Raw genomic sequence first — 13,140 nt, forward strand, 5'->3', positions numbered from 1 at the left:
TGATTGAGAGGGTGAAGGCATGTACAGAGCATCAGACTGGGGAAGAGCAGTGTGGTTTCAGAAGTGGTAGAGGATGTGTGGATCAGGTGTTTGCTTTGAAGAATGTATGTGAGAAATACTTAGAAAAGCAAATGGATTTGTATGTAGCAACTATGGATCTGGAGAAGGCTTATGATAGAGTTGATAGAGATGCTCTGTGGGAGGTATCAAGAATATATAGTTTGGGAGGCAAGTTGTTAGAAGCAGTGAAAAAGTTTTTATCGAGGATGTAAGGCATGTGTATGTGTAGGAAGAGAGGAAAGTGATTGGTTCTCAGTGAATGTACGTTTGCAGCAGGGGTGTGTGATGTCTCCATGGTTGTCTAATTTGTTTATGGATGGGGTTGTTAGGGAGATGAATGCAAGAGTTTTGGAAAGAGGGGCAAGTATGCAGTCCGTTGTGGATGAGAGAGCTTGGGAAGTGAGTCAGTTGTTGTTCGCTGTTGATAGAGCGCTGGTGGCTGATTCATGTGAGAAACTGCAGAAGCTTGTGACTGAGTTTGGCAAAGTGTGTGAAAGAAGAGAGTTAAGAGTAAATGTGAATAAGAGCAAGGTTATTAGGTACAGTAGGTTTGAGGGTCAAGTCAATTGGGAGGTAAGTTTGAATGGAGAAAAACTGGAGGAAGTAAAGTGTTTTAGATATCTGGGAGTGGATCTGGCATCGGATGGAACCATGGAAGCGGAAGTGAATCATAGGGTGAGGAAGGGGGCGAAAATTCTGGTAGCCTTGAAGAATGTTTGGAAGTCGAGAGCATTATCTCGGAAAGCAAAAATGGGTACGTTTGAAGGAATAGTGGTTCCAACAATGTTGTATGGTTGCGAGGCATGGGCTATGGATAGAGTTGTGCGCAGGAGGGTGGATGTGCTGGAAATGAGATGTTTGAGGACAATATGTGGTGTGAGGTGGTTTGATCGAGTAAGTAACGTAAGGGTAAGAGAGATGCGTGGAAATAAAAAGAGCGTGGTTGAGAGAGCAGAAGAGGGTGTTTTGAAATGGTTTGGTCACATAGAGAGAATGAGTGAGGAGAGATTGACCAAGAGGATATATGTGTCGGAGGTGGAGGGAACGAGGAGAAGTGGGAGACCAAATTGGAGTTGGAAAGATGGAGTGAGAAAGATTTTGAGTGATCGGGGCCTGAACATGCAGGAGGGTGAAAGGCGTGCAAGGAATAGAGTGAATTGGAACGATGTGGTATACCGGGGTCGACGTGCTGTCAATGGACTGAACCAGGGCATGTGAAGCTTCTGGGGTAAACCATGGAAAGTTGTATGGGGCCTGGATGTGGAAAGGGAGCTGTGGTTTCGGTGCATTATTACATGACAGCTAGAGACTGAATGTGAACGAATGGGGCCTTTGTTGTCTTTTCCTAGCGCTACCTCGCACACATGAGGGGGGAGGGGGTTGTTATTCCATGTGTGGCGAGGTGGCGATGGGAATAAATTAAAATAAATTAAATGAATTATGTACATGTGTATATATGTATATGTCTGTGTGTGCATATATATGTGTACATTGAGATGTATAGGTATGTATATTTGTGTGTGTGGACGTGTATGTATATACATGTGTGTGTGGGTGGTTGGGCCATTCTTTCGTCTGTTTCCTTGTGCTACCTCGCTAACGCAGAAGACAGCGACAAAGCAAAATAAATAAATAAATGAATAAATATAAAATATATATACACTCCTTACACAATTTTTTCTTGTGACTTGATTAACTTCCTCAATATCAGAACACTTTCCAATCTGATATGGTGCTTGGTGAGGGATAGAATAAATTTTGTGTGTTAATGCACTACTTTTGCTAGTAAAATTACCATTGGAGATAAAATCAAAATGCTTGAAAATCTTGATTTTAGTACCTGAATGTGTGCTTTGAAATTCTTAATCATGATTTCATTATGTGGTCTATTGTGAAGCACTGACTACATGATATGGACAAATCTCTATCAAAGCTTGAGGCAGCAATTAAGCAGTTATGGTGTAGAATCCCCAGAACTATTCAAGAACCTTCCAGACTAAATACTGATGATGTTCATAATTACATTTTGGGGGGCCACTTAACAATGAATAAAAGAATTCTTATCTTCAACTCACTACTTAACTTTCAGCACAGAACTTATTTGCAAAGACAGTATATTCTTTGATCAACAACTACAACAGCGTCTTGATGCCAATGGCTCCATCCATCAACATGATGCTGCAAGAATGGAGGCATCATTTCTTATCCCTCTAAAAATAGCAAACAAGCCCTACACAACTGGGGAGGAGCTACTTTTACCTTGAGTCTAGACCACCATCAAATTTGTTTGTGGTAAAAAAACAAATTGAATAACACTGTCCAATACAGAATCTGTCAGCAACTGGTACAGGAAATTAAACATATTGGATATTCAGCATTCATCTTGATGAATCTACTTGTGTCCATTCTCCTGACATCTTATGTTGTCCATCTGACATATTCACGGATAAGATCTGAAGGAAGAATTTCTGTTTTGTGATAGCCTTAAGCTATCAACCAAAGATGAAGATATTATGCAGACACTTCGTAACCTCTTTGAAGTTGATGGCCTCAATTGGCACAATCTCTGTAGGACAAGCATGGATGATTCCCAGCTATGCTTGGTTCTTAGTGAAACTTTATCTGTGTTCTACAGAAATCTCCAACTGCTATCTTTGTTCATTGTATGATCAAAGGCAAACCCTTGCTTCTAAAACAATACCTTTGGCACTCTTGAAAACTGAATACCATTATAAAGACAGTGAACTTTGTGAATGGAAATGCTCCCAACATGCACCTTTTCAAGAAACTATGCCATGATATGGACTCATCCCATGAAACCTCCTCTTCCACACTGCAGTCCACTAGCTATCTAAAGGCAATGTTGTCCAATGTGTATCCGTGCTCAGAGAGGAGAAAAAACTCTTCATCAGGATCAAGGATGAATTGGATTTGCTCTCAACATGGTCTGGGGATGGCTAAGATATGTTGCTGGCATACCTTCTGGACAAATTTGAACAAATGAACACACTAAACCAGGAATTACAAGGAATAGGAAGCTTAATAATTGACTGTTGATAAAATCAAAGCATTCATTCCTAAAAAGGAAAACTGGAGGGAAAAAATTGACTTAGGTAACTTCGCAATGCTGGAAACTGTGTCCGACATTACAGAGCAATGCAACACTGCTACACAGAGTTTGATTGCCAAGCCTCTGGAGGCCTTGGCAAAGGAATATAAAGGGTACTTCCCGGAAATTCTAGGCCAAACATCTCTGTTACTAGAGGACCCATTCACTGCTCCAGTGATATCTACACTTGATGGCAGTGATGCTGAATCTTCAGGAAGGCCAAGCGCCAAAATTAAGTTTGAAGCCTATCATTGGCAGCTAGCTACCCAAATTTATGTGACCTAGTGTTCCACCACCTCTTACCATTTGTATTAACCCATTCCTGTGAAGTTGCTTTTTATCACCTTTCCTACATCAAATAAAATACCAGAATAGATAGAAGGTGGAGTACAACCCACCATGCACTTTGAGTGGGAAAAATAAACAAGAATCAAGAAACTGGATGATGTTATCCAGCATCATCCATCACACTAATACAAAATGAAGCAAAAAAAAAAGTTTATCATTTTACTTGAAAGAGACCTCTCATTAACTATTAGAACTTTCTTTTCATAAATTTTCTACCCATGGAATTTGTAGTATCTTTTTAAGTTACATGAATAAGCCCAAAGAATTTTTTTTTAAATCTGCATTATATATCAAAATTAGGAAATATACATTTCTTTTAAACTTGATCACCATTTCTCATGTTTCCAAGGTAGCACCAGTAACAGATGAAGAAAGGCTCCATTTGCTCATTCTCATTCACTGGCTGTCATGCGTAAAGCACCAAAATCACAGCTCCCAATACACAACCAAGCCCCATATAACTTTTCCATTGCTCTTCCTGGCCACTTCACATGTCACTGTCTAGTCAACTGACAGCATGTTGAACCCTTACACCACATCCTTCCAATTCATTCTATCTTATGCATGCCTTTCACCCTCCTGCATGATCAGGTCCTGATCACTCAAAATCTTTTTCACTCCATCCCTCCATCTCCAGTTTAGTCTTCCCCTTCTCCTTGTTCCCTCCACCTCTGACATATACTCTATGTCAACCTTTCCTCACTCATTCTCTCCATGTCTAAACCATTTCAGCAAATCCTCTTCAGCTCTCTCACACCACATACTGTTTTGAAACATTTCATTTTCAACACATCCATCCTCCTCTGCATATGCCTTACATCCACATAACATTGCTGGAACTACTACACCTTAAAACATACCCATTTTTACCCTCCCAGATAACAACTCCTCATTCCACACATTCCTCAAAGTTCCCACCCTATGACTCTTTTCCATTTCCATAGTACCATCTGCTGCCATGTCCATTCCCAGGAATCCAAAATACTTTACTTTCCCAAAATTTTCTCCAATCAATCTCACTCTCCAACTAACTTGTCCTCCTAACCTGCTAAACCTAATAACATTTCTTTCATTTACATTTACTCTCAACTTCCTGCTTTTACACACTCTTCCTAACTAAGTTACCAACTTCTGCAGTTTCTCACTTGGATATGCAACCAGCTTACAATAGATAACTCACTTCACAGGCTCCCTTATACCCTACAGACTGCACACTCACCCCTGTCTCAAGATTCTTGCATTTACCTACCACATCACCCTATCCATAAAGAAATTAAACACCTAGGCAACAGACCAACCTTCACCTGGAACACACCTTACACCCTTGATAAAAACTTCTCTGCTTCTAGGAGTTTTCCTCCCACACCATATATTCTTAAGAAACTCCACAAGGCATCTCTACTAACCCTATCATATGCTTTCCACAGATCCATAAATGCCACAGACAAATCCATCTGTTTCTTGAAATATTTTGCACACATACACACCCACATTCTTTAAAGTAAACACCTGATCCACACATCCTCTGCCAATTCTGAAACCACACTGCTCCTCCCTAGACTGATGCTCTGTACATGTGTTCACCTCTCTCAATCAAAACCCGCCCATACAACTTACCAGGTATACTTAACAAACTGGCACTATCTATGCATTCTGCCAATTTTCAGGCACCTCACCATGATTCATATATTTTTTTTTTTTTGCTTTGTCGCTGTCTCCCGCGTTTGCGAGGTAGCGCAAGGAAACAGACGAAAGAAATGGCCCAACCCACCCCCATACACATGCCTTGATTCAATCCACTGACAGCACGTCAACCCCGGTATACCACATCGATCCAATTCACTCTATTCTTTGCCTTCCTTTCACCCTCCTGCATGTTCAGGCCCCGATCACACAAAATCTTTTTCACTCCATCTTTCCACCTCCAATTTGGTCTCCCTCTTCTCCTCGTTCCCTCCACCTCCGACACATATATCCTCTTGGTCAATCTTTCCTCACTCATTCTCTCCATGTGACCAAACCATTTCAAAACACCCTCTTCTGCTCTCTCAACCACGCTCTTTTTATTTCCACACATCTCTCTTACCCTTACGTTACTTACTCAATCAAACCACCTCACACCACACATTGTCCTCAAACATCTCATTTCCAGCACATCCATCCTCCTGCGCACAACTCTATCCATAGTCCACGCCTCGCAACCATACAACATTGTTGGAACCACTATTCCTTTAAACATACCCATTTTTGCTTTCCGAGATAATGTTCTCGACTTCCACACATTCTTCAAGGCTCCCAGAATTTTCGCCCCCTCCCCGACCCTATGATCCACTTCCGCTTCCATGGTTCCATCCGCTGCCAGATCCACTCCCAGATATCTAAAACACTTCACTTCCTCCAGTTTTTCTCCATTCAAACTCACCTCCCAATTGAATTGACCCTCAACCCTACTGTACCTAATAACCTTGCTCTTATTCACATTTACTCTTAACTTTCTTCTTTCACACACTTTACCAAACTCAGTCACCAGCTTCTGCAGTTTCTCACATGAATCAGCCACCAGCGCTGTATCATCAGCGAACAACAACTGACTCACTTCCCAAGCTCTCTCATCCCCAACAGACTTCATACTTGCCCCTCTTTCCAAAACTCTTGCATTCACCTCCCTAACAACCCCATCCATAAACAAATTAAACAACCATGGAGACATCACACACCCCTGCCGCAAACCTACATTCACTGAGAACCAATCACTTTCCTCTCTTCCTACACGTACACATGCCTTACATCCTCGATAAAAACTTTTCACTGCTTCTAACAACTTGCCTCCCACACCATATATTCTTAATACCTTCCACAGAGCATCTCTATCAACTCTATCATATGCCTTCTCCAGATCCATAAATGCTACATACAAATCCATTTGCTTTTCTAAGTATTTCTCACATACATTCTTCAAAGCAAACACCTGATCCACACATCCTCTACCACTTCTGAAACCACACTGCTCTTCCCCAATCTGATGCTCTGTACATGCCTTCACCCTCTCAATCAATACCCTCCAATATAATTTGCCAGGAATACTCAACAAACTTATACCTCTGTAATTTGAGCACTCACTCTTATCCCCTTTGCCTTTATACAATGGCACTATGCACGCATTCCGCCAATCCTCAGGCACCTCACCATGAGTCATACATACATTAAATAACCTTACCAACCAGTCAACAATACAGTCACCCCCTTTTTTAATAAATTCCACTGCAATACCATCCAAACCTGCTGCCTTGCCGGCTTTCATCTTCCGCAAAGCTTTTACTACCTCTTCTCTGTTTACCAACTCATTTTCCCTAACCCTCGCACTTTGCACACCACCTCGACCAAAACACCCTATATCTGCCACTCTATCATCAAACACATTCAACAAACCTTCAAAATACTCACTCCATCTCCTTCTCACATCACCACTACTTGTTATCACCTCCCCATTTGCGCCCTTCACTGAAGTTCCCATTTGCTCCCTTGTCTTACGCACTTTATTTACCTCATTCCAGAACATCTTTTTATTCTCCCTAAAATTTAATGATACTCTCTCACCCCAACTCTCATTTGCCCTTTTTTTCACCTCTTGCACCTTTCTCTTGACCTCCTGTCTCTTTCTTTTATACGTCTCCCACTCAATTTCATTTTTTCCCTGCAAAAATCGTCCAAATGCCTCTCTCTTCTCTTTCACTAATACTCTTACTTCTTCATCCCACCACTCACTACCCTTTCTAATCAACCCACCTCCCACTCTTCTCATGCCACAAGCATCTTTTGCGCAATCCATCACTGATTCCCTAAATACATCCCATTCCTCCCCCACTCCCCTTACTTCCATTGTTCTCACCTTTTTCCATTCTGTACTCAGTCTCTCCTGGTACTTCCTCACACAAGTCTCCTTCCCAAGCTCACTTACTCTCACCACCCTCTTCACCCCAACATTCACTCTTCTTTTCTGAAAACCCATACAAATCTTCACCTTAGCCTCCACAAGATAATGATCAGACATCCCTCCAGTTGCACCTCTCAGCACATTAACATCCAAAAGTCTCTCTTTCGCGCGCCTGTCAATTAACACGTAATCCAATAACGCTCTCTGGCCATCTCTCCTACTTACATACGTATACTTATGTATATCTCGCTTTTTAAACCAGGTATTCCCAATCATCAGTCCTTTTTCAGCACATAAATCTACAAGCTCTTCACCATTTCCATTTACAACACTGAAAACCCCATGTATACCAATTATTCCCTCAACTGCCACATTACTCACCTTTGCATTCAAATCACCCAACACTATAACCCGGTCTCGTGCATCAAAACCACTAACACACTCATTCAGCTGCTCCCAAAACACTTGCCTCTCATGATCTTTCTTCTCATGCCCAGGTGCATATGCACCAATAATCACCCATCTCTCTCCATCAACTTTCAGTTTTACCCATATTAATCGAGAATTTACTTTCTTACATTCTATCACATACTTCCACAACTCCTGTTTCAGGAGTACTGCTACTCCTTCCCTTGCTCTTGTCCTCTCACTAACCCCTGACTTTACTCCCAAGACATTCCCAAACCACTCTTCCCCTTTACCCTTGAGCTTCGTTTCACTCAGAGCCAAAAACATCCAGGTTCCTTTCCTCAAACATACTTTCCTCAAACATATATATATAATGAAAATCTTTATCAACCAATCAACAACAGAGACACCCCCTTGCTCAAAAAATCCAGCTCCCTTGCTGATATCATCTGAGGCAAGGATTTCAACAAACCACTCTCAATGACTCTCTCACTTCGCATCCTAACCTGACCAAAATACCCTACATCTGCCACTCTATCATGAAACAGATTTAACAATCCTTCAAAATACTCACTCTCCCCTCACTTCATCACTATCTGTTCAAACTTCTCCTTTTGCCCCCTTCAGCGACATTACCATTTGTTCTCTTGTCTTTCACACATTATTTGCTTCCTTCTAAAACATCTCCTCCCTGAAGTTTACTGATATTCACTCACCCTAACTCTCACTTGCCCTCTTTTATAACCCATGAACCTTCCTCTTGACCTCCGGCTACTTTCTCTTCAACATCTCCCAAACATTTGCATTCCTTTCATGTAAGTACCACCCAATTGACTCTCTTTTCTCTTCTATTCCTGTGGAAAAGGAGAAAGAATTCTATGTCTGTATTCCCTAAATGTCTAAGTAAGCCACTAAAGGAGGTGAGAGCAGGAAGATGGAAACTCCCTCTTCTTGAATTTCAGTTTCCAAAAAAGAGAACAAAAGAAGGAGCCAGGTAGGGAGTGCTCATCCTTCTCAAAGGCTCAGACTGGGGAGTCTACATGTGTGTGGATGTAACCAAGATGAGAAAAAAGGAGAGATAGATAAATTATATGTCTGAGGAATGAATCTCAGATGTTCTGGCTTTGAGTGAAACAAAGCTCAAGGGTAAAAGGGAAGAATGGTTTGGAAATATCATAGGAGTAAAGTCAGGGGTTGGTGAGAGGACAAAAGCTAAGGAAGAAGTAGCACTACTGAAGCAGGAGTTGTGGGAGTGTAACTGGCCATGAGAAGAAAGATCATGAGAGGAAAGTGTTCTAGAAGCAGCTGAGTAAGTGTGTCAGCTGTTCTGATGTAAGAGACCAGGTAATATAAATGGGTGATTCACAGGTCAGGGTAAGTAATGTGGCAGTTGAGGATATAATCAGGGAGCATGGTGTTGTGGGAGTGTAACTGGCCATGAGAAGAAAGATCATGAGAGGTAAGTGTTCTAGAAGCAGCTGAGTAAGTGTGTCAGCAGTTCTGATGTAAGAGATCAGGTAATATTGATGGGTGATTCACAGGTCAAGGTAAGTAATGTGGCAGTTGAGGATATCATCAGGAAGCATGGGGTATTCAGTGTTATGAATGAAAATGGTGAGGAGCTTGTAAAGTTATGTGCCAAAAAAGAAATGGAAACTGAAAATACCTGGTTTAAAAAGAGGGAAATACACAAGTATATGTATGTGAATAAGAGATGGTCAGCAGGTATGACTGGATTACATATTAATTGATAGGCGGTTACAAGAGAGACTTTTGGATGTAAAGGTGATGACACAGGCAGCTGGTGGGATGTCTGATCACAATCTTGTGGAGGCAAATGTGAAGATTTGTACAGTAGTTTTCAAAAAAGAGGAAAAAGTGTTGAGGAGAATGTAGTGGTGGGAGTAAGTGTGCTTGGTAAAGAGACTTGTGTGAAGACATGCTATGAGAGACTGAGTGTAGAATGGCAAAAGGTGAGAATGAATGAAGCTTGGGAAGTGGTGAGAGGATTAGGAGGTGTTTAAGGAAGCAGTGTTGGCATGCGCAAAAGATATATGGCACGCAAAAGGTGGGAAGTGGGTAGATTAAAAAAGGTAGTGAGTGATGGGATGAAGTAAAGTTGCTAGTAAGAGTAAATTAAATTAATTAAATTTCACTGAAATTATCATAATTTTCAACTGTGGTTCTTAAACAAACAAATTCTTAGAATTTGATCTGAAAATAAACATTTGTTTCATAATTTGTAACACAGGCCAAGCCAAATTAATAAAAATTTTCATTTCATCGTGCTACACATAAGATCACCCTTCAAAAGGCAAATTACTAAATTTGTATGATGAGCACTTTGATGACTTCAGATATATTGTTCTTCAGAAACAAATGGAAATATTGAAAACTGAAGTGAAAGTTTCAGGATCTATGACCTCAAGAAATATTTCAGTCATGCAGTACTTGCCAGCTGGAAATGGCCTGTTGTACTAATGTTATGGAAAGTTAAAACCAATGAATAGTGCCCTTGATCTGCATATTAACCAAAATCTTCAAATGTTTATTAGCAAGAGTGACTGTACATGACATACTATCTGTCTATCTATTCTCTGATGCCTGTTCCCAACTGGAACTCCTTAAAGGGGGTGGCCATGGCAATACAGTCTCCATAACTAGTGAGCTCCATTGCCGCTTCTTAGCCTCTAGTGCCTCACCCTTAACAGGCAACTGGCAGAGGGCAACTCTAGTGCTTGTTTGATTTAACTTTTGATAGATAGGCATTAGATATTACAGACCAAACCTTTTTCATACTTTCTGAAAAATTAAAATTTTCTTACTTTATCCCATTTTCAATTTCAAATTTTATTTTGTTTTCTGCATATAAGAGAATATGTTGCTTTTTGATAGAAAAAAACTGCCATTAATAATTAGGAATGTTACATCTATACCAATACATCAAAGACATTAAAAACAAGGCTGTTAACTGTTCTATTAATCTTAGGAACATGATATACATTTCTTAGAATATATTCCAGAGGACACTCACATACTTGTATTCTCAGAACAGGTGCACAATAGCTTTATGACTGCATGACTGATATTCATGAGAAAGTCAACAATGGTAACTGTGTACATGTGTGTGTGTGTGTGTGTGTGTGTGTGTGTGTGTGTGTGTGTGTGTGCGTGTGACTGATGGATTGTGTATTATACATATTTCATATGGCAGGAACAAGAAAAATGAGGAGACTAAATTGGAAAGATGTGGCATACTGGGGTTGACATGCTGTCAATGGACTGAGCCACGGAATATGAAATGTCTGAGGAAAACCATGGAAAGGTCTGTCTGGCCTGGTTATGGATAGGGAGCTGTGGTTTCAGTGTATTACACATGACAGCTAGAGAATGGATGTGAGCAGATAGGGCCTTCCTGTCAATTTTTGGCACTACCTCGCTAATGCAGAAAACGATGATCAAGTATGAAAAAAAAAGACAATAACTGAATGGATTCAGCAGGGATAAGACATTCTAACCATGAAATAATGCTTCAATTTGCACCAAAAAAGTTTATGCAAGTCATCAGATGGTCACTTCCAATGGATCTACCCCTTTGCTAATATCAGGACTCCACCAGGAGCTTAATGGACTCAACAGACCCCATCTCCCCTCTACGGAATTACATTTTCTCACAAGAACATACCGAAAAAAGAAAACAAAAAAAGAGAGAGAAAGGACATGAATTCATACATAATATATGCCCATTTATTATTTTATCAAGTGGACATAAGTATTTTTTGTCCTCTCAAAAAATTATCTTAATGACATAAATATATCATGACAATCTTTATGAAAGTCCTTTTTGTTAATCAAAGGCTGTTTAGGTCCTTTTCAGTAATTAAAGGCTTCATTTTGATCCTTTACAGTAATTAAAGGCACCTTTTTTTATGGTCCTTTACAGTAATTAAAGGCATCTTTTTATGTCTTTCCAATTCTCTCTGGTATTTATACTGCCCCTTAAAGAATAAGTAAGACAAGTGGTGAGAGGAGGAGAAGGGGCTGAGAAAAAGTTATTCAAAAATCAAAACAAGTGGTGAGTACTGTGTGCTAGCTCTAACATCAAGACAAAGTCTCATTGTAGGAACTCAAAGGTAAGTAAGGTCTTTTTTTTCCACTGGAAGGAATAGTATACTAGAATTATCTGTTAATCATAAAACTCAACTGGTGTAATCATACTGAAAACCAAAAAAGTAAACTTGAGAGGCCATTAAAAAACTATGGTGCAATTTTAGACTTTTAGTCCTTATAGAACTCCTCCCTCATATATTTACAAGATACACCAGATACTTCATTACGGGAAACAAATTAAGAGAAAACAAACCATGTTAATCCCCTTGCAAATGTATGATAGTTTATCAGTGGTAAACGAGCTGGGACATGGTGCTACAGGAACACAAATTTATCTTTGTATCCCCTGCCAATGACATGAGAATGCAAAATGATCTTCCACATTGATACTAAGGACCACATCCCATTGTACAAATCTTAATTCAAGTGCTGACAGCTACTATTTCAACAATATTGTAAAGAACACTGAATGGAGGGGCCTTGTATTCTTGTGGATGAGCCAGCCTTCATCAAAAAACTCAAGTAACGTACTGTCAGTATGCTAACCAGGGTTAGGGGAGATATTTTGGAAAGAAAAGGATGGGTAACAATTACCTTTTGTATTTAGCGATAATTCAAGGAGTGAAAGCAGGAGACTCACATTGAGAACTTACCTTTCAAGGGACAGAACACTTGAGTAAACCCCTACTGTTGAAGTGTCAAGCACTCTACCACGCTAGTTACGCCTATACCCTTTACTTCTGCCATCTCTAAACCCATAAACAGCATCTACAGGAAAGCTGACAATCTAAAATGACATGTGGCAACCTACTGAAGATATGAAACCTTAACCTGAAGTTGCCCCGGAAAACAAGCTCTTCTATATACATACCTTCATTTCTTTATCTGACAAGCGTGGCCCTCTGATGGGTTACCATATTCCTGCCCTTGGAACAGCCCTAGTCCCCAATACTTCATGACATAGCAATGGCTGCATTGTGGGACTGCCAGATCAGTGGACAAAGTGATCCCAACCCTTCACAATGATTTGAGGTGCTGATCTGCATCCACAAGTTACTCCTGACATTCCTGCCCCTATGAGAAAAATATTTTCCTTGAAAAGAAAAGACTCTCTTCAACATTAAGGTCAAGCTAAGGAAATGTTTTGCCTACTGAAATGCTAGTCAACGTC

The 13,140-nt window shown here is 40.3% G+C and overlaps 1 protein-coding gene and 1 pseudogene across 1 annotated transcript in view; one reads left to right on the forward strand and one right to left on the reverse strand.

Annotated features, from left to right (window-relative positions):
• The window catches only part of mi (cyclin E-interacting protein minus), a 348,571-nt gene that overhangs the window by 247,563 nt on the left and 87,868 nt on the right, over nt 1-13,140 (reverse strand). The gene's annotated exons all lie outside the window — the stretch shown is intronic.
• On the forward strand, nt 2,861-3,643 carry LOC139756215 (zinc finger BED domain-containing protein 5-like; annotated as a pseudogene).

This window comes from Panulirus ornatus, chromosome 21 (genome assembly GCF_036320965.1).
Source record: "Panulirus ornatus isolate Po-2019 chromosome 21, ASM3632096v1, whole genome shotgun sequence".
NCBI classification, from domain to species: Eukaryota; Metazoa; Arthropoda; class Malacostraca; order Decapoda; family Palinuridae; genus Panulirus; species Panulirus ornatus.